This window comes from Mesoplodon densirostris, chromosome 9, assembly GCF_025265405.1.
Source record: "Mesoplodon densirostris isolate mMesDen1 chromosome 9, mMesDen1 primary haplotype, whole genome shotgun sequence".
Lineage (NCBI taxonomy): Eukaryota > Metazoa > Chordata > Mammalia > Artiodactyla > Ziphiidae > Mesoplodon > Mesoplodon densirostris.
The window spans coordinates 100,343,244-100,365,072 of NC_082669.1; the positions used below are offsets into that span (position 1 = coordinate 100,343,244).

The following is a 21,829-nucleotide window of genomic DNA, read 5'->3' on the forward strand; positions in this document are numbered from 1 at the left end:
CCTTGGAGAAAGAGATTATCTTTGGGGTTATACATAGCTCTAGTGCTTTTGAAATTAGGGCATGTTGACATCCAAAGTGTTTAAAGGCTGCTTTGTTTCTTTGCTGTAGCAGGAGAATATTTTAACTGCCTGTTTATAATTTATCTGAGAGAAGCACTGGTAATTAGGCATCTGATCACTCCTCTGATTCCCTTGCTTCTTCCTTTTCCTGTGACAAAAACAGAAAGTCAGGAAAATAATCACATTGCCTCACGATACCAGTGGGCCATATAAAAAGCCCCGTGATGTTGTTTTTCCAATCACTGGTTTTCTGGACAGCCAGCATTTAAACCATTCCGAACACCCCTCCTGTCAATCGTTAGAAATGACCGTAGGATTGGTCTCTTTACTAACCTTCCTACTATGTCCCAAACAGTTTTACAACTTGGCTTCAGCTGCAGGGCAGTCCAGCTTTTAAAGGAATTATATCCCTTTCCTAGAATAGCCATTAAACAGAACTTAACACAGTTTTAAGGGAGGTATAAAGTGACCTTTTCCCGTCTCTCCCCGCTTTTCAAAGTGCGCTTTTACACTCAGAACCAGATCTATTTGTTTAGGACAATTTATAAGGTGTTCACTATTCACTTTCTCATCCTTTAGCAATTTTTTTTCAGCTAAATAATATACATTTATTGAGAATTCCTGGGATGGCTGTTATTTCCTCTTAACTACAGGGCAGGGAACCAAGCACAGAAAAAAAAATCACCAAGAAAGCCCACGGCCCTGATTCCTCTGGCTGAGCAAAGGGAAGAGGAAAGTTGCTCCAGGGGGCAGTGCTCACGAAGGCAACAGGGTTTTGCAGGAGGCCTGCAGAGGAAGTCCCATGACACCAGGGGTGGGTGGAGGCTGCTTCTCCCCAAGTGGCTCCTCTATTTCAGTTTCTTGAAGGGGCTCCTCTGGCCCTTGATGACGCCTTTCTCTTGGAAGTTCCACAGGGCCATCAACAGAAAGCCAACTGTGGCCTCGGATTGTAATAAGCATCTTGGAGATGGTGGGGCTGCTCAGACCTTGCCCACTTTGCGGCGGACAGGGCTCCCACTGAGGGGGATGCTATGCCTCAAGCGTCCCCCATCAGGGTGAAGAAGAAGGACCTCGGGCTGCCTCCCAGAGAGATGCTGCAGGTCAGCAGACCCCCGCAGAGCCTCCGGAGGGACCCTTCCCACTTCAGCTATCCAGTCCGCGACCCTCCCGTGAGGCGGACAGCCTGCTGCACCCAGGAAGAAGGGGCATCTCATCTTCCTGTTGACATGGCACCTCCTGGGACGGTGATCACATGAGATGTTCACATGTAAGACAAGAAGCTTCCACCACCCCTCTGCCATCTGCTGTATCCCATGATCTACGATGTTCAAGCTCAGCCCCAGAGAGCCCCCTCCAGGACGCATCCCACAGACCTGCCACGATCTTGGCATGCACAGCAAACCCATAGCCAAATGTGCCCAATGTGAACACATCTTCAAGGCCCAGACCCTCGCTGGATGTTCCTTTTCTGCTGTTATTTATTTTTAATTTTGTTAATGTGAAATCACATATGTATAGTTTAAAAACAATACTAAAGCTAATCCCCTAGTACTCATAACCCAGGTCAAGAAATATAACATTAGTAAAGCTTTGGGGCTTGTGTTAGTTTCCCATGGCTGCTATAACAAATGATCACAAACTGAGTGGCTTAAAACAAGGGAGAGGGCCTCCCTGGTGGCGCAAGTGGTTGAGAGTCCGCCTGCCGATGCAGGGGATACGGGTTCGTGCCCCGGTCTGGGAGGATCCCATATGCCGCGGAGCGGCTGGGCCCGTGAGCCATGGCCGCTGAGCCTGCGCGTCCGGAGCCTGTGCTCCGCAACGGGGGAGGCCACAACAGTGAGAGGCCCGCATACCGCAAAAAAAAAAAAAAAAAAAAAAAACAAGGGAGAGCTTCCCTGGTGGCGCAGTGGTTGAGAATCTGCCTGCTAATGCAGGGGACACGGGTTCGAACCCTGGTCTGGGAGGATCCCACATGCCACAGAGCAACGAGGCCCGTGAGCCACAACTACTGAGCCTGTGCGTCTGGAGCCTGTGCTCCACAACAAGAGAGGCCGCGATAGTGAGAGGCCCGCGCACCGCGATGAAGAGTGGCCCCCGCTTGCCACAACTAGAGAAAGCCCTCGCACAGAAACAAAGACCCAACACGGCAAAAATTAATTAATTAATTAATAAACTCCTACTCCCAACATCTTTTAAAAACAAAAAACAAAAAAACAAGGGAGGGCTTCCCTGGTGGCACAGTGGTTGACAGTCCGCCTGCCGATGCAGGGGACACGGGTTCGTGCCCCGGTCCGGGAAGATCCCACATGCCGCGGAGCGGCTGGGCCCGTGAGCCATGGCCGCTGAGCCTGCGCGTCCGGAGCCTGTGCTCTGCAACGGGAGAGGTCACAACAGTGAGAGGCCCGCGCACCGCAAAAAAAAAAAAAAAAAAAAGTTTCAGGCCTAAGATTTCTGGAAATTATTTAGAAGGTTAAACTTTAACACCAGATCCAGGCAAGAATTCAAGGTGTTAAGACGCTGTGTTTTATGAAGAACTAAAAAGGCTCAAGGGGCAAATAAAACAATGGAAGTAGGACAGCTTGGTGCACTGGTTGGGATTCAAACAATGTGTTTATTTTAAGGTATCAACTTCCTCCCACCAAAATTTCAAAGTTAATGAGAAATTGATTTTCAAACCAGTGGTATACACCAGTTTATTAATAAAGAGGATGTATCACAACCACACACTCTGCTGTCAGAAACAAGCTACAGAAAAATAGTACAGTTGAAACAAAGTAGAAATATTATCAAAACCACAAGGATATTATCCAGGACATGATAAGAGAGAGGAAATGCAGGGCTTCCCTGGTGGCGCAGTGGTTGGGAGTCCGCCTGCCGATGCAGGGGAATACAGGTTCATGCCCCGGTCCGGGAAGATCCCACATGCCGTGGAGCGGCTGGGCCCGTGAGCCATGGCCGCTGAGCCTGCGTGTCCAGAGCCTGTGCTCCGCAACGGGAGAGGCCACAACAGTGAGAGGCCTGCGTACCAAAAAAAAAAAAAAAGGGGGGGGAAATTTATTCTCTCACAGTTCTGGGGGCTAGAAGTCTGCAATCAAGGTGTCTGAAGGCTCCTGAGGAAAGTCTTTGCCTTTTCCTAGCTTCTGGTGGCTCCCAGCAATCCTTGGCGTTCCTTGGCTTGTAGCTGCATCACTCCAATCTCTGCTTCCATTGTCAGGGACACAATTCAATGTCCTACAGAGCCCTTGCTGTGTTCCTCCTCCATCATATTCCTTCCCTAAAGAGGTAACCACTTGGCTGATTTTTGCATTAATCTTTTTTTTTTAACCTTTAAAATAGTTCACCACCTAAATCTGCATACCTAACACAAAAATTGTTGAGTTTTGAAACGCTGACTTTTAAGCACAAGTCTAGCTGAATAAGGTAAGGGCGGTACTGCCATTTCTGGATGAAGGCTCCCACGATGAGATGCTCCAAAAAGGGTCTACAGCTCAGAAAGTGTTCAGAGCCCCGCTGGGGGACAGTGAGTACAGTTTGGAAAACTCAGCACTCACCAGAATTAGGGCACTTGTGTGGACAAGAGACTGGGCCCCTGGCAGGAAGCTGGTTGGGTAAGTGGGCTGCATCCTGAGTGCTGGTAAGCTCACACGGGATGGTGGGGAGCCCCTAGGATGGCTCCCGTGATCCCTCCCTCGTCTTCACTCCCACTTCCAGAGGGACTGGGGCTGATGCTCCTGTACCCTCTAGGATTCCATGGCTTCTCGCTTTCCCACCGGCCCCCTGTGACTCCGCCTTTCAGCTCTGCCACTTCCCCCTCCTCCTGGGTTTGTGTATTATCGCTTAAATCCCTCTGCTGTAGTTTGAGTGGGGTTTCATTAGGGAAAAGATGCATGTGTTCAATGTACCGTCTCCACCTTGAGAGCTTTCTCTTGGTCTCATTTTTCTACTGAGCTGTGTTTTAGGATTTCTTCCCTCATTCGCTCACTCTGATGTCTGCAAGGCTGGGCTGTCAGGAGGGACAGAGCTGACAGTAGTTGGGGAGACAGACAAGGAAATCGGTCGTTATGACGCAGCAGTAGTGCTTAAAATATGGTTCCTGGACCACCTATGCAAGCATCTCCCTGACGTTTGGTCAAAATGCTGAGCCCTGAAGGTCGGGCAGAGGCCCGGGGAGGATAAAGACTCCAGACGGGGGAGCAGCCGTCAGCTGTTTGAGGCTGGTTGGAGCCAAGGCTGGGGGAGCGCACCCAGAAAATGTGTGAGGGGCCACGCACTGGCCAAGGACTGAGTGGGGAGGACGGCAGTACCTGTGGGCTGAGCACAGGGGGAGACCTTAAGGGGGAGACTGAGAAGAAGAGGTGGGAGGATGGCGTGTGTGTTGACGGCTGTCACAAAGGTTTCCAAACTCCAGGTTTTCAAAAGTAGCACAGAAACCAGTCCTGTGTGATCCCCTTATACGAGTTACCTAGGGGCGTCAAATTCAGAGAAACAGAAGGCAGAATGGTGCTTACCAGGGGCGGGGGGAGGCGGGCGCCGGGAAGCAGAGTTTAACAAGTATAGACTTTTTTGCAAAAAGTTCTGAAGACTGGCTGCACAACGATGTGCATATATTCAACACTGCTGGACTGCATACTTAAAAGTGGTTAAGATGATACATTTTATGTTATGGGTTTTTTTTTTTTTTTTACCACAACAAAAAATAATTTTAAAAGAAAAAAAAAAGTAACACAGAAACCAGGGCCTGTTTCTAACCTTCAAAAGTTCCTTGATTGGGCTTCCCTGGTGGCACAGTAGATAAGAATCCGCCTGCCAAAGCAGGGGACACGGGTTCAATCCCTGGTCAGGGAAGATCCCACATGCCACGGAGCAATTAAGCCCGTGTGTCACAACTACTGAGCCTGCGCTCTAGAGTCCAAGAGCCACAACTACTGAAGCCCACGTGCCACAACTACTGAAGCCTGTGTGCCTAGAGCCCGTGCTCCGCAACAAGAGAAGCCAAAGAAGCCCGCGCACCGCAACAAAGAGTAGCCCCTGCTCAATGCAACTAGAGAAAGCCCGCGCACAGCAACGAAGACCCAACACAGCCAAAAAAAAAAAAAATTCCGGGCTTCCCTGGTGGCGCAGTGGTTGAGAGTCCGCCTGCTGATGCAGGGGACACGGGTTCGTGCCCCGATCTGGGAGGATCCCACATGCTGCGGAGCGGCTGGGCCCGTGAGCCATGGCCTCCGGAGCCTGTGCTCCGCAACGGGAGAGGCCACAACAGTGAGAGGCCCGCATACCGCAAAAAAAAAAAAAAAAAAAAAAAAAAAAGTTCCTTGATTCTTTACCCTTTTGTGATCAGGCTGACTCAGCGGACCAGCGTTCCCCAAATGGGGACAAAGCTCCAGTGTCTGCTCATTGCCACTGGGGCGTGAGGGACTCTGTCTCCCCTACTTATCCAAGAGCACTCCCGGACATTGCATGCCGGGAGACGCAATCTAAGTAAAAGCTTGAGCCGGAAGCCAGGTCTCAGCATCTCCTCCAACCGTGTTGCCCCCTTCCCGTCCAGCACCCCCAGCTAATTAACCAAAGCTCCGTGTTGTGTGGTGGTTCCTGAAGTTTGCCCGTCACCAAGAGCTTCTGCTTTGTCTTCAAGGGCTCCAGTGTCCACTTTGGGTCCTGTGGTTTAGCCTCTGGAAATTCAAATGGATTCTGGCTGAATTTTATCACAAGATGGACTCTACACCCTGCCTCCTTGGTGCTCTGAATAGGCCAGGTCGGGGGCATGATGGGTTATCAGGCTAGTGGGAGGAGAATGTAACTTGAGAGGCCCAGTGCATGTGGGGCCTCGAGATGGGGTCCAGCTACAGGGCCTGGCTCTGGGGAGCAGCACGGAAAGGTCTAGAGCTCCATCCAAGAAGTCACAGACTCTAATATAGTAAAATAATTAGAGCCAACACTTAGCACCAAAAATGTGCCGGGCATCCTTCCAAGCCCTTAATATTGATATGTGTGCACGAACTCAATGAATTCTCCCAGCGAACTTATGAGGTCAGTACTACAGCCGACTTTACTGATGCAGAAACAAGAGCACAGGGACGGGGTCTCTCTTTGCTGCATCTGCTGTGAGAATGAAAGCAATCAGGCAGTCGACGGTCCAGAAGATGTAGACATCACTCAGAAGGGATGCACAGGTGTCAAGAAAGGTCCCACAGGAGGCTGCAGAGGGATTTGAATCACATCAGGGTCAAACTCAGTCTCCTTGGAAGGAAAAAGAAGAGGCTCTGGGTGGACAAATGGTGGGGAAATAGGAAGGAACTGGCTGTGGTTTGCACTGTCGGTTGTCACGTACAGAATGTAATGCAGGGTGTTACCCTGGCTTCCGCTCCAAGATGAGATCTGTGTGCTTCCCCATCACCGTTGTCATTCAAGAGGACAGGTCTCTGGTTGAAATCTGGAATTTCTTGTATGAGAAATATATCAGCAGCCTTTGAAAGTATTTGAACCAGGCGTTGCTTGTTCAGTGTCTCAAGCCCAGAAAGAGGAGTTAATTCTTAAAGGAAAAGACATTGAACTTGTATCAAATTCAGGTTGTTACTTTGATCCTGCAAGCCACAACAGTTAGAAGGATACCCGGACACTTCTGGATGGTATATGAAAAAGTCTCTGAAAAAGGAACAGTTCAGCAGGCTGATGGAGGTCTAAGAGTTGTCTGGTTATGGGAAATAACTAGATGGCAGATTATTCTTAAGACCTATTTCTAATATTTTTGTTTTTTGTTTTTTTTTGCGGTACGCGGGCCTCTCACTGTTGCGGCCTCTCCCATTGCGGAGCACAGGCTCCAGATGCGCAGGCTCAGAGGCCAGCGGCTCCACGGCATGTGGGATCTTCTTGGACCGGGGCACGAACCCGTGTCCCCTGCATGGGCAGGCGGACTCTCAACCACTGCGCCACCAGGGAAGCCCCCTATTTCTAATATTTTAAAGATGTAGTAAAGGCCCTCTATTGAAGGATCAAAAGGATGGGGAGGTTAAACTACTTGCCCAAGGTAACCCTGTCATTGCCAGGCAGAGCCACATCTAAACCCACTCAGGCAGACTCCTGAATTGGCACCTTTATCCACCCTGCCACCTCTCCCCCAGCTGCTCGTCTTCAGGTGGCAAATCAGACAGACGGCCCCTCAGTGGGGAAGCCAGAAGAGTCCAGAGCCCGGCTGGGGTCAGTCATGGTTCCAGATAATCCGATGGTGTAGAGAAGGGTTCAGCCAGCCAATGGGTTGGGTTGTGGGTGGAGAGTTCCAACCCCAGAAGGGGCTGGGCTAGAGCTAGGCGGGGAACAGGGCAGGTTGCAGTCCCAGCAAAGGGCACCTGGGCCCCTTTGGCTCTGAGCCATTTCCCTGTTTCTGGGCTGGGGCCCCAATGGACCGACCTGAGAAGTATAAATACTGTGACACAGGGCTATGACACAGACATGTAGAATTTGCTCTGCGGCCCTGAACCTGTCTCATAGCAGCAAACATAACAACACAGGCAACCTGGTTGGCACCTGGCTTCTGGGTCGAAGAGGGTGACTTAATGACAAGGCCTCATGGGTTGATAGAGATCAAGGAGAAAAGGGACAACCTGCTGGCGAGAGCACCAGTGGGTTCAGGATGGGAAAGGCAAGCAGCACAGGGCAGGTGTGGGTGGAGTCATCACCAAGGGCTGCAGCAAAGCCCCCAAAGCTTTAAAAGCCTTCAGGTTTCTGTGAACTATTGGGGCCTACAGATAATTCATTGCTTGAGTCTTGCAAGTGCTGGTCTCACAGCTCCTTTCCCACCGCACCTCAGCTGTTCCTCACCAGGCCAAGCACCATGCCTAAGGCCTGGCCTCAGGGCCTTTGTACTTGCCATCTTCAGCCTATAACACTCTTCCCCAGATATCCTCACTCCCTGCAGGCCTGTGCTCCAAGGAGGCTGATCAGGGAGGCCGTCCCTAGAAAGAACACCTCCCTTCCCTGCTCACCCATCCTTTACTATCCCCTTGCCGTGTGGATTGTGTTTTCCAAAGGTGCCACAGCAATCTCTCCTACGCCACATGTTCTTTCTCTGGCCCCTTGAATCTGGGCTCCCTGTCACTGCTCTAACCAACAGAATACGGCAGAAGTGACGCTGACCCAGTCCCAGGCACTTCACTGCTCTGGCAGCCTCTGCTTCCTGCTTCGTGGAACACTTACTCTTGGAGTGCTCCTTCCAGATGCCAGGCTGAGAAGCTTGTGGGGAGGCCACAAGCAGATGTGCCGGTCAGCAGCCTGCTGAGCTCCTAGCCAGAGGTCAACATCCACAGCAGCCAAACAAGTGAGGCACCTCGATGTCCGACCCAGCCGGTCCTTCGGATGACTCGAGGCCCGGCCGGCATCTGGCTGCACCACTTGTGAGACCCCCAGCAAGACCCACCCTGATGGGCCCGGTCCACCAAAGAACCATGAGAGAGAATACAAAATTGTTGTTTTAGGCCACGGAGTTTCAGGGGCAGTTTTTTCCACAGCAGTAGTCATCTGGAGGATTTACCCTGCTTAACTAGTTTTCACAGCACCTATCACTGCCTGATAGTATATAAGCTATTTGTTTACTGTCTTTTTCTCCCTCTTGTTTTTGTTTACTACTGGACTCTTAACACTTGAGAGCAGTGCCTGGCATGTAGTAGGAGCTCCATAAATATTCTCTAAGTAGATGAATGAATCCAAAGACATTTCCCCCCAAATCACCAAGCAATAATCAATGTGATTCTATTCGTTCTCAAGAGGCTTAACACTGGGTCATCCTGAGCATACGTTAGGGCATCAGATGTGGTTGTATTTATTCACTCAACAGCCATTTATTGAGCTTCTATTATGTGCTAGGCCCTAGAAATAAATCAGCGAACCAAAGCAAAAACTCCTGCCCTCATTCTAGTGGGGGAGCAGGCAATACTATAAATAAGGAAAGAATACCATATAATAGAAGGGGATAAGTTGCAAGGAAGAAAAATAAAGCAGAAAAGAGGGAGAGAGAGAGTCCTGGGGTCTGGCCGGAATGTTCTGTAAGGTGGCCTGGTGTATTGGTGTGCTAGGGCTGCTACAGCAAAGCACCACAAACTGGGAGGCTTAGACAACAGAAATGCATTGTCTCACAGTCCTGGAGGCTGGAAGCCAAATAAGAGGGACAGACTCTCTGCAAGTATTTTGCAGTTTAGAATAACGTAACATGGTTTTAAGTTAATAAAACAAACACTGAACGATGAGACAGTACAGTAGCAGAAGGAGGTGAAAAGGGGGGTTGCAGAGCTCAAGAAGTCAATGGAAAAGGAAAATCCTATGATATTATACTAGATATAATAAATAAATTGGAAAAGAAACAATAATCATGGCTGACAATCAAATTAACAGCAGGGAGGAGAGACTTAAGATAAAAGAAGTCGAGGGAAAAGACACAGAGATTGAAGCAAGTAGAAAGAATGTGATAGATACGGAAGTCAAAGACGTTCTAACTTAAGGACAATTGATGTCCCTTGTGTACAGATCTCAACAAAAGGAACGTAAAATTATTCCGAGATATAATATAGATTTATTATACATTTATAAATATACATTTCTCTGACTTGAATGAAAACTTAAATATGAATATTGAAAAGATCACGTATATGTCAGGAAATTTTGTTTTAGTATAACCAACATTGTCATACCTGTTTAAGATTCTGAGTGTCAAGATTTAAAGGAAAAAAAATTTTCAGGGAATTCCTTGGTGGTCCAGTGGTTAGGACTCCACACTCTCACTGCCCAGGGCCAGGGTTTGATCCCTGGTTGGAGAACTAAGATCCCACAAGCCGAGCGGCGCAGTCAAAAAAAAAAAAAAAAAAAATTGTTCAAACGTTCTGGTAGAAGGAAAAAATAAAAAAAGATCACTTTTAAAGGAGGGAAAAAATCAAGCTGGTCTCAGACTCCCCTTACAGCAACATTCAATGCCAAAGGACACAGAGTTGATCTAAAAAGATCTGAGAGGAAAACGTGTGACTTAAGAATGTCACATTCAATCAAACCGACATAGAAGCAACAGGCAGACACTCTCAAACATGAAATAATTCAGAAACTATAGTCACTTCTTTAAAAAAAAAGTATTGATGACAATATCTAGCCAAGAGATGAGTCAAAATAAAGAATTCTAGAATAGGGACATCACATAGTGGAATAGATGGTAGGCACTGAATCCACTTAAAGAGAGAAACAGGACTAAAGGGAAAAGCAGTATAAGCAAAAACTGGGAGTGAGGAGAGGGGAAAAGGAAGGCAACGAAACAGTATTAATCACTTGATCTCTTATAGTTTGGAGTAAATCAATTCTATTTAAAACTGAAATGTGATTTCAAAAACTAGTGAATTCAACCTCTAATGGTTATCATAATTCATAATTATTTTTAGGCTTAGAAGATTATTTTAGGAATTAACATCTCTTAAGGTGAAGAAACATTTATCTTAAGTTGAGCAATTTCTTCTGTTTCACTTTCTTCTTTAAATTCAAAAAAAAGTAAATAGACTTTCAATTTAAACCAGTATATATGGTAGAGTGCATTAGCTTCCTAATTCTTCAGCTCCCCCTGCATCCATGCGCTTTCCCTGTAACTTTAGAGTTCTTCTCAGTAGAGGCTGGATATTTTTACCTGCCCTAGTGATGTCTGGGTTGGCCATGTGTATCAGTCAGGTTCCAATCAGAGAAGCACACCTGGCATGAGTGGAGGAAGGGGGCGAATGTTTTCCTGTGCCAGATAATAAATATTCTAGGCTTCAGGAGCCACGTAGTTTCTGTCACACCTACACAACCTGGTCATTAAGCAGCCACAGATAACATGTAAATGAACAGGTGTGTCTGTGTTCCAATTAAACTTTATTTACAAAAACAGGTGGCAGGCTGGATTTGACCCTGAGCCGTACATAGTTTGCCAACTGCTGGGTTAATATGTAAGGAATTTACAGTGGAATGAGACCTTACATTTGGGGAAGTGAAGGTCCAGGAGGGAAGCTGGAAGATCACAGATATGTCACCTATCAGTCAATCTGAAACCCAAGCACATCCAACCACCAAAAGGGAAGTGCAAAGGGAAAATTCATGGGGACATCAATGGGGCAAGCCATGGCTCCGAGTGGCTGCTGCTTCTCTGAGTCTGCTGCCCAGTGACTAGTGGTGGACCTGAGGCCAACAGGATCAGCAGTTGGGAAGAAGAGCTGAAAGAGGGGTGGAAGAGGCAAGGACAAGACAGAACCGACCAGCACTTCTCTGTGTCTGTCATTGCATCTATCTGACTACGGTGACCTTCAGAGAGTAATGTCTGGTGCTTTGTTCCTGCCTTTCAAACCTCATGTAAATTCCTCTTTGGGCCAGCTCTACAGGTACAGGGATTCTGGGAAATGTAGTTCCAATCGAGCCTATTTGACACAATACAAACCACCACAGTCCACCCCTTGTCAACTTCACATCCATCCATACATACTTCTTTGAATCACATTTAACCTCCAAATAAACACAATAGCAAAATCATGCATTCACCTAACGTGATACAATGATCTTTTATACAACCAAAACACATTAGCCCTCTTTCCAAAATAGAGTACAAAGCACACAGTCTCTCTACCCATCTTTGGGTGATGTTCATTCCTCTTCTAGCTCATTCCCTCTTTGAGATCCTGTAACTTGAATACTTAAATATAAAGTTGTCTTATTAGCACATTTCACTTAGATGGTAAGGGAATAAGACAGAGGGAAAAAAGGGAATAAAAAAGTTACACAGTCTAAGTTAAAGCAATGCAGTTCTGTTTGTTATGATTTCTATTTTTAGAGAGGAGCTACCTTTAAGGTTTTACTTCTTAATAGTTTTGTTCATCCTGGATTTACCACCTTCTTCTTTTTCTCCCTTAAAAAAGGGGAATAGGGAATTCCCTGGTGGTCCAGTGGGTAGGACTCCTCACTTTCATTGCTGAGGGTGTGGGTTCGATCCCTCATTGGGGAATTAAGATCCCACAAGCCATGTGGTGAGGCCAAAAATTAAACAAACAAACAAACAAATAAATAAAAAAGAATGTCAAACAAACAAAAATTAGATATTCAAGAGACACAGACCTACTAGAGAATGGACTTGAGGATACGGGGAGGGGGAAGGGTAAGCTGTGACAAAGTGAGAGAGTGGCATGGACATATATACACTACCAAACGTAAAACAGATAGCTAGCGGGAAGCAGCCGCATAGCACAGGGAGATCAGCTCGGTGCTTTGTGACCACCTGGATGGGTGGGATAGGGAGGGTGGGAGGGAGGGAGACGCAAGAGGGAGGAGATATGGGAACATATGTATACATATAGCTGATTCACTTTGTTATAGAGCAGAAACTAACACACCATTGTAAAGCAATTATACTCCAATAAAGATGTAAAAAAAATTAGATATTCAAATACATTCACATTAAAGAAGAAATACTTATAACTACTACAGTCCTCATTTGTGTAACTTGTCACATGATGTAGCTGGTATTTAAAACTTCCTTCTCCTCTACCAATTCCATATCCCCTTTGTCTTCAGCAAGAATCTCAGCTGGTTCTTGCCTGACAAGGTGACCCAAACCTTCATTACTGAAGATACTGTGATATCAATAATCCTACCTGAATTGCACTGTAATTTTCCATGAACTTTAATCACAGGACATAGTAGTTCTAAGAGGCGCCCCTGGGATCTTCTGCTTCCCAGACCTCCTCCTCCTCACCCACATTGTGAAGTGGCCATTCTACAATTCTATCAAGCCAGCTCCTTCCAGATAACGGGGAATCTGCTCAGACCAACGAATTCCATGAGTAGGAGCCAACTGTCTCACTTCATTTGCAGTGAAATGAATTTCTGGTCAGGGCTGTTGCTGTGTGGAATAACTTAATGGTGGACAAGGCCCTCTGTAAGTCCACAGATGGTAGTTTTGGCAGAAGCATTGTGGGCAGGAAAGGAAGATCTATAACCAGAGTAAGCATCCTAATAAGAACAAAACTCTGCCCCTCCCTTGGTGGAAGTGGCCCAATGTAACCAATCTGTCGCCAGGTAACTATCTGATCACCCTGGAGAATAGTGCCGTATCAGGGCCTCTGTGTTGGTCTCTGGTTCTGGCAGACTGGGCACTTGGCTGTGGCTACAGCCGGATCAGCCTTGGTGAGTGGAAGTCCATGTTGCGGACCCATGCATAAACTTTATCCCTGACACTGGGCAGTGGCTGGAGTGGCTGGGGAAGGAGGCTGACTGACATCCACAGAATGACATGCTGTCCACCTGATTATTAAAATCCTCCTCTGCTGAGTCTACCCTTTCATTTCCATTCAGAGAAACCTATTTGCCTACCTGTTCTCCAGACCTCCTTGTCATCAATTTTCCAATCATGGTTCCTCCAAGTCCCTGACCATCCCGCCAAACCAGCAGCCACAGCCCCTGAATCGGTGTAAACCCATACCTCTAGCCATTGCTCCTTCCAGGCAAGACAAACGACCAGACGAACGGCTCAAGTTCTGCCCACTGGGAAGACTGTCCTCCATCACTGTCCTCCAGATCTCTCCACAGTGGGATTGTAGCGCTGCATCTGTCTACGACGTGGCAAGGTTATCAGTGAGGGTGTTTTCGCCTGCAAGGAACACAATATGCAACTAAAAGTGGCTTATAGGATAAGGGACACATTCCAAGAACAACATCCAGGGGCAGAAAATGCAACGTGGTAAAACTCTTTTTAAGAGTAAGTAAAACTGTCTCCAAAGCAGGGCCTCTTCCCTGAGCAAAGACCACTTGGAGAGCAAATTCAAAAACAAAACTGGGTCTCGGCAAGAAAGGAAGTAGGAGGGCTGTGAATGGATATGAACCGTGAACAGGGTCTGCTCAGAAAGGTTAGCTCCTGTTCTATCTGGTTGGTATGTTGTTTTTTCCTTTGTACTTGTCTATAAGGCTTGAAGTTCTTGCTTTATTATGGTAAAAACACATGACATAAAATTTATCACTTTAACAACTTTTAAGTGTACGGTTTGGTAGTATTTATGCACATTGTTGTATAGTAAATCTCTAGAACATTTTCATCTCTCAAAAATGAAATTCTATACCCATTGAACAACTCCCTTTTCCCCCCTCCCCCGGAAACCACCCTTCTACTTTCTAAGAGTTGGACTACTTTGGATACTTCGTATAAGTGGAATCATACGGTATTTGTCCTTTTGTGTCTGGCTTATTTCACTTAGCATAATGTCCTTAAGGTTCGTCCACCTAGGAGTATATGGCAGGATTTCCTTCTTTTTTAAGGCTGAATAATATTCCATTGTGTGTGTGTATCAATCACATTTTCTTTACCCATTCATGCATCAATGGACATTTAGGTTGCTTCCACCTCTTGGCTACGGTGAAAAACACTTGGGTATACAATTATCCCTTTGAGATCATGTTTTCAATTATTTTGGATATATGCCCGAAAGTGGTATTTCTGGATCATATAATAATTCTATTTTCAATTTTTTGAGGCAACTCTATAATGTTTTCCACGGTGGCTATACCATTTTACATTCCTACTAAGAGTGCACCAGGTTTCCAATTTCTCCATATCCTCACCAACACTTGGGGGGTTTTTTGGTTTGTTTGTTTGGTTTGTTTGTTTTGATTGTGGCCATCCTAATGGTCATGAGGTGACATCTCCTTGTGGTTTGATTCGCATTCCCCTGATGATTAATGATGTTGAACATCTTTTCATGTGCTTGTTGGCTATCTTCATGTCTTCTTTGGAGAAATGTCTATTCAAGTCCTTTGCCCATTTGTTAATCAGGTTTTTTGGTGGTGAGTTGTAGGAGTTCTTTATGTATTCTGGATATTAATCCCTTATCAGATATATAGTTTGCAAATATTCTCTCCCCTTCTGTATGTTTCCTTTTCACCCCCTTGATTATTTCCTTTGGACTTGAAGTTTTTATAATTGAATATATCATCTTAAGGGAAGACTAAGAAGCTGTCACAGATCAAAGGGGACTAAAGAGACAGGACAACGAAATATTATGCTCTGTCTTGATTGGGTTCTAGAACAGGAAAAAGACATTAGTGGAAAAACTGGTGAAACCCTAATAAAATCTATATTTGAGTTAATAGTCGTATATCAATGTTAACCTCTTAGTTTTGACAAATCCACCATGGTTACATAAGACATTAACATTAGGGGAAGCTGGATGAAGAGTACATGAGAACTCTCTGTACTATCTTTGCAAATTTTCTGTAAATCTAAAACGACCCCCCCAAATATGTATATATTTATATAAAATTATAAGTCATTATCTAAAATAAAATAAGAAGGGATAAGCACTTACCCTTAAGGTTGATAAGAAGATTAAATGGGCTGGTGTCAGTAAAGCATTCACACAGGGCACACACCTAAAAGGTCAATAAATGCAGTTTATTATAATAGTTGTTACATTACCTCTAAATTCCCTTCTACCTCTTGGATTCTGTGAACACTGCTACTTGGTGGCAGGGTACATACACACAACTTCCGTTTGGGGAAAATTAAGTTGCAACACAGTTCCACTTGCTGGTTTCCTACTAAATATAACATACAGCAGTTCTGTTTCACCCACTCTGTTTTCTTCTTTTAAGACCACAAGAAAGATTGCCGGACTAACACACAAGTTTTGAGAATGTGAAAAGCTCTTTGAAAAAAACTTTAGAAGATTCTACCCATCTTTTCCATCTTCTGCAGGCATTATCCCTCTACCTCAGCCCCCTTTTCTTTTTCTTCCTTTCTTCCTTTCTTTCTTCCTTTCTCCCCTCCGTCCATCCGTCTGTCCGTCCCTCCCCCCCTCACTTTCTTTCTTTCTGCCTTTTATTTTCAAACTCCTTAGAGCTGCAGGGCAATGTCTTCCTTTCCCAAAGAAAAGCTCTCTAAACCTGCAGTTCCCAGTCTTTTTAATGTCACAGATCAAGTTAACTTTCTAAAAAAGGGAAAGGGGGCCTCCCGGGTGGCGCAGTGGTTGAGAGTCCGCCTGCCGATGCAGGGGATACGGGTTCGTGCCCCGGTCCGGGAGGATCCCATATGCCACGGAGCGGCTGGGCCCGTGAGCCATGGCCGCTGAGCCTGCGCGTCCGGAGCCTGTGCTCCGCAATGGGAGAGGCCACAACAGTGAGAGGCCCGCTTACCGCAAAAAAATAAAATAAAATAAATAAAAAATAAATAAAAAAGGGAAAGGGCTGTGGGTAGTTTACAGTTTTCAATTTGTTATTTAACTTATTAGGGAGTTTTTGTTTTCAAATCACTTTTACTATCACCAACATTTCATTAAAATGCCAGCAAAGGAAAGGGCAGTTTAACATCCAAAATGTAAGAGCGGCAGAATCTCAAAATAAAGTGTCCTTCCAAAAAATCATAGGTGCCAGATTACTCTGTTATGTCAAAAATGTTAAAATAACAGAATATCCTAAAAAGAGTTAAACACAAAGAAACACCAACGTAAAATGTTATCTTAAGATACCACACTGCGTCTTCATTTTTAGATTGTGAACATTGCATACAAGTAAAAGAGGATATATAATGTGTATATACTATACAGTTTAAAGAGGAGTAGTAAAATACACAGCCATGAACCCACCACTAGTAGAAAATACAGAATATTCCTAACACTTTGGAAGGCCCTGGGTGGGCCCCTCTTCCTCTCCTGTTTCCAGAGAATACCACCTCCTTAGTATTTAGTAATCGTTTCCTATCTTTTCTTTATATTTTACTACCTACATCTCTATCCCTGAACAAGGCATTGATTAGTTTTGCCTGGCTTTACTGTTTCTATGAAAGGAATCATATTGTGTGTGACTTGCTTTTTTTCCACTCAAAATCATGGTTTTTCTTGATATAAGTTTGGCGTTTGGGCATCTATATCCTGCAGAGTTTTACAGAGGAGCTGGGAAGTCCAATTCACTTACACAGCGGTCATGGCTGACAATCCAGTTTCGCCCATGCACGTGGACAGAGGGAGCCAGGCTCAGAACACCCTCAGCGTGCTCTTTGGGGTAAGCCGGGGGCTTCTATGGGCCAGACAGGCCAGGGTCCCTAATGTGGGCTGCAGGGGCTGGACATCGGCTGGTCACTTCACTCTAGTGGCACAACTCTAGGCTCTGATCACCACCCAGCACTCAGAAAATCCTCCACAAAGGTGCTGAGAGCAGGCAAATTTCACAGCCCACCAAAGTATGGGCTGGTCTTGGAAACCACGCTCTGTGTGTTAATAAGCTACTAGGTTAACATCCCTGCACCCCATCTCCTTCACCGCAGGTAAGGAGAGGCCCAGGAAACTTTCCTCAGACCTCTGGATCTCTCTAAGAAAAGATCCTGAAGATACCAGCCCCTAGTAATGCAAACTCTCATGCCCTACATAAGACCAAAAGAGTCAAACTTTTGCATTTAATAAAATATCCAGGTGACTTGTATGCACATTCAAGTTTGAGAAGCACTGGCCTAGATCCTTCATTGTGTGTGTGTGTTTTTAAGTGAACATTTTTACTGAAGTACAACACATATAAAGGAGGGCTAAGTCTGGGAAAAGAATCTGAAAAAGAATAGATATATGTACATGTATAATTGAATCACTTTGCTGTACACCTGAAACTAACACAACATTGTAAATCAACTATACTCCAATATGAAATAAAAAGTAAAAAAAAAAATAGGTGAGGGAGATTAAGAGGTACAAACTTCCAGGTGCAAAATAAATGAGTCGTGGGTATGACATGTACAGGGTGGGGAATACAGTCAAAAACTTTGTAATATATTTGTACGGTGATTGATAGTAACTAGACTTATCATGGTGATCATTTTGAAACGTATAGAAATATTGAATCACTATGTTGTATAACAGGAACTAACAGTGTTGTAGGTCAACTGTACTTCAAAAACAAACAAACAAACTCACAGAAAAAGAGACCAGATTTGTGGTTACCAGTGGCAGGGGATGGGGGGAGGGGGGATTGGATAAAGGCAGTCAAAAGGTACAAAATTTCAGTTATAAGATAAATAAAAATTAGGGATGAAATGTATAACATGATAAATATAATTAACACTGCTGTATGTTATATCTGAAAGTTGCTAAGAGTGTAAATCCTAAGAGTTCTCATCACATGGAAAACATTTTTTTCTATTTCTTTAATTTTGTATCCATATGAGATGACGGATGTTCACTAAACTTATTGTGAAATCATTTCATGATGTGTGTCAGTCAAATCACTATGCTGTACACAAACTTCTACTTGCTGTATGTCAGTTATATCTCAACAAAACTGGAAGAAAAAAAATGCTAAGTCATAGGAGTATCATTTGATGAACTATCTATCACAAAGTGAATCCACTGGTGTACCCAGCACCCAGGTCAAGAAACAACATTGCCAGCACCCTAGAAGCCCTCTTTCCCACATACCCTCCATAACCAAACCCCTGCTCACCAAAGGTAACCAGAACTCCAGTTACTAATAGCATAAGTTAATATGGTCCATATGTGTTCTCCATATAAGTGGAATCATCTTGTATGTATTCTTTTGTGTCTGGCTTCTTTTGTTCAACATTATGTTTGTAAGATTCTAAATCCTTCACTAGGAGCCCCAGCTCTCCACTGTGTACTTACACATTGTATACTGATGGCTCTCCAGGTTCCTGCATCTCTCATCTCCAGAAAACTGTCATAATGTGAAATAAAATCCCTTTATTCAAATAAATATTTACTGAGCATCCAGACTATGGCAGGGATTGTGTTAGGGGCTGAACCCCAAAGTGTGTTGCCAAACTGAGGCTTCTGTTTCAATGGGGCATCTTGCCTGAGTAGTTTGGGGGAATGTGGAAGATTCACACTGGTATGTGACTTCAAACTTTGAAAGAAATTTATTACCTGCCCTAAAAAACACCCCAAACTACAGCTTAGCACACAGTTACCAAGTAGCAGTGGGGCTTCTCACTTAGGTGCATCATAAAATCTAGGTCCCATACGTTTCTGGCCCAGTTATTTCTATTTTTCTTCAAATGTGATTTGGCTACTATTGGGATTCTCCCAGCTATAGGTTCTAACTCTTTCAAAAAACTTTTGGCACTCGTGCTTCGGGGCCTTCAGAAATAAATTATGTACAGATACTCACCCCTGGTTTCCCTGGGGACATATGTGGTTCTTAAATCCTCTTTTCTAATTAGTTCACCCCAAGCATTGCTATGAGACCAACAGTCAGTCACCTTCTGTCTGGGCGTCAGTTTTCTCATCTGCAAAAAGAAGGAAGTGTACTACATCAGAGGTGTTTAATCGAAATCCGTGGATTGGCTATGGAATCCACTAATCCCTGGAAATGACATGGAAGATTGTGAATGGGTGTGTCTTTGGTGGAAGAGAGTCCGGAATACAACAACTACCCCCGCACTAAATTAAACACCATCATGGGGTCCCCAAGAACCATTTTAGCACTTAATATTCTGCAGTCATGTGGCTCCTTGTGTCAATAGAAGGGCTTGATTTTTGCTTAGTGTCTGGCTCCAGCTGAATCTCAAACAGAAAAGATGGCCTTGCTTTTTAGCTTCTGTAGATTTTTCTGCCTTAACAGAAAGGATACTGTAAAATTGCAGGGCCACGCAATAGCATCTCTCTCTGATCTCTACAGGTGAGATAACATCAAGGGTCCGTTCCTTTAAAATATCCTGGGCCCGAATTGAGTCCCTTTTTTAATATGACCTCAATCTGGGTCCTATTGTATGTAGCTGGCTTGTTTCCTAAACGCTGTTATCTACTGTAACCCTCGGAACCCACTGGTGGGTCTGGCTCTCATAACCAAATAGATGTGAACGTACCAAGATACTCTCTGGTCAGTTCAACAGCCCCATTTTCTGGACCCAGAGAAAGGGCTCTGCAGCAGCCCCACATGGAGAAGGGCACCTTGGTTTGCCTGCCCAGGCCGGGGCTGGCCTGTCACCTGAGCAAGGGGGTGAAACAGCACACTTCCTATCTCTCCAAGGCCAGAGCTCCTTATTTCACACATAATAAGATTAGGTTACACGTTCCCTCTGTGTGGCTGGTTCCCCTGGCAGTGCCCTAGCAACAATTTAAGCCCAAAGGTTTCATTACAAACTGCCTCGGTCGGTATAAGGGACCGTCCTGTATTCCTTACGTGGAGCAAGACACGCGGACTTGTAAACAGTGTTCTTAATCGTTATATTGCTTTCACTGCAGACAAAAGAGGTGATGTCAGAGCTCATCCTCTTCCTACAAATATCCTTTTCTGCTCACAGTTATGTAAAGAAGTAGAGCCACGTTTTCAATCCCTGCTGCTCCAAGTGTGGGCCCTGGACCAGTAGCATCAGGCTCACATGGGGGCTTGTTAGTAATGCGAAATTCTTGGCCCTACCCCAGACCTACTGGACCAGAATTGGCATTTTTTTTTTTGCGGTACGCGGGCCTCTCACTGTTGTGGCCTCTCCCGCTGCAGAGCACAGGCTCCGGATGCGCAGGCTCAGCGGCCATGGCTCACGGGCCCAGCCGCTCCACGGCATGTGGGATCTTCCCGCCCAGGGCACGAACCAGTGTCCCCTGCATCGGCAGGCGGGCTCTCAACCACTGCGCCACCAGGGAAGCCCTTCCCTGCGCCTTCTGAGAAGAGGGAGATGCAGAACAAGCCAAAGAAGTTACAATGTGAGCACACGGAGGTGCTTCTTGTTAAAAGAAATATAGAGAAACCAAAAATTCCAATAGAAAACAATAAATAACCAAGAGGTCAGAAACACACACTGGAAAAGAAGGTAGCAATCATTTTCATGTGAGAGTTAACAGCAGTTTTCAGGAATTTAACAGGTATACATACGTCGAGGTGACAGTGTCTTTTCCACCTCCACTGAGAACATGACATAAAAGGAATAGACTCAAATCATAGCAAGAGTGCAAAGCAACTTTGACTTGTTGGGGCTATTAGACTCTGATCCAAACTAACAAAGGAAATAATGGGTTCGCCTCGGAAGATCTTTTTTAAAGGATAGTTAAAAAAATATTCCCCCGGTTCTATTGTGGGTTAGGTGAGCTTATGACTGGATGTCAGGGGTGAGTCTATGGATCCTTTCAATCCAGTTATAAAAAGCTCCTAGGACCTCAGTCCCAGGCCCTTCTAGTGGTACAATTAATTCTATCGCATTAAATATTGCTTGTGATAAGTGAACCATCAATGGACTCTGAGCCTTTCTGTTATTCATGTTTCTGTGCTTTCAAGAAAAGGGATCTTCTTACAGAGCCTTCTGTAAACAGACTTTCTACAAATTGTATACAGTATATTAACTGCACCATAGGAGAAGGGAGAAACGAGCTTTACTGTAAAACTGAGAACCTTTTGTAAATCGGATTTTAAAAAGCTAGATGGAAGAGCCCACCCAAAGTAAAAGAATGAATTAGTCTCGTACGCAGTACAGAAAGTCAGTGTGGGGCCTCCCTGGTGGCGCAGTGGTTGAGAGTCCGCCTGCCGATGCAGGGGATACGGGTTCGTGCCCCGGTCTGGGAGGATCCCATATGCCGCGGAGCGGCTGGGCCCGTGAGCCATGGCCGCTGGGCCTGCGCGTCCGGAGCCTGTGCTCCGCAACGGGAGAGGCCACAACAGTGAGAGGCCCACATACCGCAAAAAGAAAAAAGAAAAAAAAAAAAAAAAGAAAGTCAGTGTGGCTGGCAGGTACCCAGTGCACGTAAAGCTGTGAGCACAGTGCCTCGCCCTGAGGACGCAGGCAATATGTGGATGCTCTTAAAAT

General features: G+C 45.4%; 1 long non-coding RNA gene and 1 pseudogene across 1 annotated transcript; one reads left to right on the plus strand and one right to left on the minus strand.

Annotated features, from left to right (window-relative positions):
* Positions 1-1,570: 1,570 nt before the first annotated feature.
* Positions 1,571-7,288, plus strand: LOC132495816 (large ribosomal subunit protein uL6-like; annotated as a pseudogene).
* A 6,254-nt stretch (positions 7,289-13,542) lies between these two features.
* On the minus strand, positions 13,543-19,290 carry LOC132495937 (uncharacterized). The gene is made up of 3 exons (XR_009533348.1): positions 19,201-19,290; positions 15,402-15,465; positions 13,543-13,693 (listed from the first exon to the last, which is right to left on the minus strand). It is a non-coding gene; the product is annotated as an uncharacterized LOC132495937 (long non-coding RNA).
* Between the last annotated feature and the right edge of the window lie 2,539 nt (positions 19,291-21,829).